Here is a 6,000-nt window from a genome sequence, read left to right on the forward strand (position 1 = left end):
CACTTTTAGCACTTTCATTGTTTGTTTGATATATATGTATTATTGTCACATCTTTATTTCTCACCTCCCTACATGCAGCAGCTGCTCTTATCTATCCTGCACCTTATTACACTTCACCTTTCCTTATTGGAGTGATGCCCTGGGGTGGCTCAGCTGGGCTGGTTTGGGGGTGTCCTGCGCTCTGGATTTCAACCCCAGTAGGTTAGGGACCCACCCTCAGAGGTTACCTGGGCGCGGTGGGTGGGCCCATAACCATGGCCATGATTATGCCAAAACCTCTTATTATTTGCAAAATGCTATTGCAACATGTATTATACATAATGAGTAATGTTGGAGTTGTGCATCTGTAAATCTTTTTTTATATGTTTGCAACAATAGTCTCCACAGGTAGCACCTCCCATTACGTATATTTTCAGGGTGTGCAGTCTAGGGCCCCCCTTTCCACTGTCAGATAGACAAGACTCTTTCAAGCATTTGAGATATACCTACAACCAGGAGAAAATATGTTAAACTAACATCAGTAGCAGGGATTTCTATTCTGATTTGTGTGGTGGTGTATTAGAGTGTGAGAACACTATATACATATATAATTGAATATATACACCCCACTAATATCTATAACAACACCAAGAAATTGTAAGATTAGGTAGGAGCGCTGCTTTGTATGTTCTTTTTAGAACACAATTTTGAAATCACATTCTTAATTCTTTTCACATCATCTATCTGTATTTTATATTTATTTTCGCTATTTTGTCTTGATAAGATATTAGAATCTTATTATTTATCAGATATATATAGATATATATATATACTAGCTCAGTGCCCCATTCTAATACCTCTTTTCCACCAAAAACCCTGGTCAGACCCATTTGCACTGCACCTTTGATCTGGGTTACTCCCAGGTCAGACCTGTTCACACTGAACTCAGGTCTGCCCTGCTAAACCTGTGAGGTCATAAAAAGTGGGAGGTGAATGCTCCACAACCACCAATCCGCTCATTTTAGGCATGATCCAGATCAGATAACCTGGGTTGCACCGTTTACACTGCACCATTACCTGGGTCCATCCTGGGTCCAACCCTGGTAGCTACCTGGGTTGGATTGCAGGGTCACTTGACCCAGGTTATTTTTCAGGGACCCTTTTACACTGAGCTGCAACCCGGGTAGACCCAGCAAAAACCCAGGTTTTTGCTCTGGTGTAAAAGGGGTATAAGACATTTCCTCTTTCTCTCTTATTTTCACGTTTAGGGAGGTCACAGCTGTAGAATAATAGGTCACCTATTGGCCAATTAGGTGACTGTAAATACAGCATTTTCATATCCTTGCTCAGATTCACAGTTTGCTCCAAGGGGTCAATCGTATTAGGAGCGACTTGCTATTTTCAGTTCGAATTCGCATAGCAAATTCATTTTGCAATCCAATTAGCAACTCACACTGATCAGTCAGACTGAATTCGCAACTTTCCACTCGTACGATCGCACCTCCCTGAAAGATGGAAAGGAAAATCTTTATTTTAAGGTTAAAATGTTGTTACACTGAACCCCTTGGACACCCTCCCTAGTGACTAATTAGGCAATTGAAAGTTTCCAATTAGCTTAATTAGTCCAATATACATGTCAATTTGTATGGTAAAAAAAAAGTTACTTCAAATTACCCCAAAATCAACTTTTTCATTAGTTTAGGCAACCCAAATTTAATTACAATAATTTTTTAGTTGTTTTAAGTGCCCTCAAAGTACCCCAAAATCGCCCTTTTTTTCCTAAAGTTTTTTTAAAATAATTTTTGGCAGTCTATTCGCAGCCCTCCACTGCGCGGTAGTGCGAATAGGCATTTTAAATTGGATTTGAGAATTGTCTGGAGCGCGCTTTGCTGTGAAGTGCGTGAGTTTCAAGAAACAAACTCGCAATTCGCACCTAATAGGATTGACCCCCAAGTCTGTAAGAATTCCCAGCAGAAGTTTTTAAACGTTAATTATTTTTCCTCTTTTAAATAAATGTATTCTAATATGCAGCTGAAAGAGAACCCTCTCTCTCCCCGGGAAATCGCCTGTGAAACGGATGCCCCCCAGCTTAGAAATGTGGCTTGTTCGTGAAGGCGTTAAGTGCACTTATTTGCAAGCAAGGCAGAATTTATTTCCTAAACCCATTTTCTGTTAGAACTGTTCCTTCCTGAATTCCCTATGGAAGTCTGCATTTTCCTTCTGCGAGCGGGCACACATGGGACAGCTTTGTGAAATCCACTTGCTCTCTAGAGATGAGGCTAGATTGTGAAATGTTGCTGCCAGTCTGTGCAGAGAGAGAGAGAGAGAGACTCCACATACTGATGAGCTGGGACACAGTCAGAAAGCAACATAAGCACCCAAAATATACTGTATATATCACATAAAGTAACCCTTTCACCAGAGAAAACTGGAGAGAATCGCCATATCTATACAATAAGTGAGAGAGCCTTTCTGGCCGTGCATGAAGGTCAAAAAGACATTCAGAGTATTGGACCTAGCTCCACCAAATTTGGCAGGGTGGTGTAGTTTGACCACGATTAGGTTTTTGTCTAGGTTTGAATTTTGTCAGGTCCATACACTGTCACACAATCCCTAAAAATGGGGACACTCTTAATTACACTGGGGCTGGCTCAAGTGGAAATTGTCAGTCTGCCAAAAACCTGTGAGAATGCAACAAAAGTATCCTTTTAACCAGTGGCGGAACTCCCGGAGACAATGGAGTCATTTGCCGCCGGGCGTCAGCCCTGAAGGGGCACCTGGCTCCATTGTCCCCGGGAGCTGCATTGGCGCTCCACCACCATTGGCGTAACTACGGAGGGTGCAAGGGGTGCGGTCGCACCCCCTGCACCCTCCATTTGCCGGGCGCCTGCTGAGTGTGTTACCAGCGGGTGCCCGGCTCCTATTCAAACCCCCGGTGGCAGCCGTAGGACGGAGCTCCCTCCGTCTTCCGGGTCCCACAGTGTACTATGGGAGTGACGTAATGACGTCACTCCCATAGTGCCGAGGAGTGGACGCCGGGGACGGAGCTCAGGAGTGAGCTCCGTCTTCCGGGTCCCGCAGTGCACTATGGGAATGACGTAATGACTCACTGCTGGGGGCAACTACCGGGGGCTCACTACTGGAGGTACTGCATAGGGGGACCATTACTGGGGAGCACTACATAGGCGGGCACTGCATAGGGGGGCCACTACTGGGGACATTATATAAAAGGAACTGCATGAGGGGGGGCGGCGGCAGCTGGGGCTGGCATAGGTGCTGGGGGGGGCACCAACATATATCTTGCCTCCGGGCACCTGGGATGAAGTTACGCCACTGATTTTAACCTCACTATGAGAAACTCGATGACCCATGCAAGTTTATATTAAATCCAGAGCCTCTGTGTTTGCATGCAAGGGTGTATCCAGGGACGTAGAGAGCTGTCCCAGGCCCGATGGGAGGGTGTGTGGCTTCATCATGGGAGGCGCGGCCACATCCCCTTAGGTGAAAAAAAACAAGGTTTAAAACGTATTATCTCCTGTGCCCACAATCCCTGAGTGTGTCTGACTCCTGCACGGCTCTTATCTTACAGTAGGGGAGATGTATCAAGCCTTGGAGAGTGATAAATGTTGGAATATGGGTGTACTATTGGCGATGGTATGGCAGAGAAGTTGTACACACCAGCAGAGCCACTGCACAGCCTAGTGGGTGGTATATTTAGCAGTAGATTACCGGCATTGTGCAGCAGGGGGGGCCACAATGACTAGATTCAGCATGAAAACTGGTGCGTGGGGGGGGGGTGCGGATCAGGGGGCGCTGGCCGGGAGACTTACCCACTCGGGAGGCTCCTGCCCATTTCGGGAGAGTAGGCGAGTATGACTTAAGCACATGCAGACTCTCTGGAAGGAGCGGAGCATACAGTCACCAGCCTGTGACTTATATGGGTAGCGTGGTAGTGCTCTCCGGCTGATTGGTTGCTATGGGTAACTTCTCCACTTTATCTCTCCCCAAAACTTGATACAGTGTAACAAGGCCTCATCCTCTGCTGTCCCCTGAGCCCGATTATTCCGATCTATTCAGGGCTGTGACTATGGGAAGACGTTTCAGAGTGGATGTGAGCGAGACGAGATGCTGAAGTGTTTAATTATGTGAAATCACGTCTGGTTTTTGTTGATGAGTGAGTGGCTGCAAGTGACTGATTGGGAGATTGCACAGCGCACATCACTGCCAGGGATGTATCCAGAAGCTGAAATATTGTGTCTATCACCGGCATAAGGGGGGTAAATAGAAGGGCACAATAAAAACACATTGTAGAGATAAATGTTATTATTATTTATGCTGTCAGCTGTCACCGTCCTTGTACTGGAAGACACTTTTGCTGCTGTTCAGTAATGTCATCGCTAAGTGCATATTCTGTGAATGACCCGGCTCTGCTGGTGCTAATTGTGGACTTTATATAGTTTATAGTAAGTAAATCCAGGAGGCATGGCCACGCAGTCTTCATAAAAAAAATTTTTTAAATACTATGGCCCTCATACAGAGGCGGTCGCAAGACGCAATCGCTCTCTCTGAATGAGGGCGGACGCTTCTTTTTTTTTTTTAGTCCGGCCTCCTGGTCGCTAGCTAAGCTGTGGGTTACCACCCACAGCTTTAGCGACCAACCAGGTTGATGGTCGCGATGGTCAAGACCACAGCGACCATCGGTGCTTGCGACGAGACCCTAAGGTTGGGTCTCAGCAACCGCAAGCCCCAGTGAGCTTCCTGCTCTGATCGAGCAGGAAGCTCCCCACCGACATCACTGCTGATGTCAGTTCGGCCGCCCACAAAACGGCAGGCGTTCGCTTGGGAATGCCACCATTTGTGTAGACACCGCCCCGCCTACAAAACGGGCCGAGCTGTCGATCAACATCGACTGCCGGCCCTTTTGTAGTGAGCTCAGCTGACCAGAGAACAGAGACCAGCGGCTGCTGTGCATGCTCATGGCCTTAACATCGACCCGCTTGCGAGCACTCAGCGCTTGTGACCGGGTCTGAATGAGGTCCTATGTGTGCCCCAAAGAGGGGCACTTCTTCAGGTGATGGCCTGGACCCTAGTGCCTCCCCCACCTACCCGAACTAAGCAGGGCCTGGCTAATTAGTACCCACTTCTCCCACCTCTTGGCGTCCCTTATCACCAGGATTATACCTACACATTTTCCTGCCCTGGGAAGGCCTAGGAGTGCAGATGCTTCATTCACCCGGGGCACTTCCTCATTAAAATGAATGGGTTCCTTAGGGGGGGGGGGGGGGGGGGGGGGGGGTGTGTGTGTGTGTGTGTGTGTGTGTGTGTGTGTGTGTGTGTGTGTGTGTGTGTGTGTGTGTGTGTGTGTGTGTGTGTGTGTGTGTGTGTGTGTGTGTGTGTGTGTGTGTGTGTGTGTGTGTGTGTGTGTGTGTGGCTCTCTTCACTCTTGTGTTTTTCCGTTTGCAGGAGCATCTATACCGTCTGTGAACCCCTTACAAACTGGCATTATAATATTATGGTGAGCAGGTGTGATGAGCAAGTCGATGGTGGCCCAGTGCGCATGCGTGAGACCCGGATAGCGACGGGCAAACCGTTGCTCCGGGTCTCGTACCAAAGGGGGCGTGCTGTCGATGTTGAGTGACAGCACGCCCCCTTAGTTGGGCGGGCCAGGGGCGTGGCTGGCCGGCCCCAGACATGGCTGGCCGGCCCCAGGGGCGTGGCTGGCCGGCCCCAGACGGTAGGCTCTGTTAGAGCCAAAAGCACTCTTGGGCTTGCGGCAACAAGACCCTACCTCAAGGGTCTCATCGCAAGCCCGATGGTCGTGATGGTCTTGACCATCGCGACCATCATTATGGCTGCTCGCTATAGCTGTGGGTGGTCACCCACAGCTATGTGAGCGGCCAGGTGTTTGGCCGATTGTCCCAGCGGCACACGGGGTCCTACAGGAAATGCAGAATTTAGCTGCAGATGGTCAAATCTGTATTAAACATCAAAACTGCAGATTTTTGGTCCATCCTCTGGGCA

This window comes from Taudactylus pleione, unplaced genomic scaffold, assembly GCF_031769625.1.
Source record: "Taudactylus pleione unplaced genomic scaffold, aTauple2 ptg000447l, whole genome shotgun sequence".
Classification (NCBI taxonomy): Eukaryota; Metazoa; Chordata; class Amphibia; order Anura; family Myobatrachidae; genus Taudactylus; species Taudactylus pleione.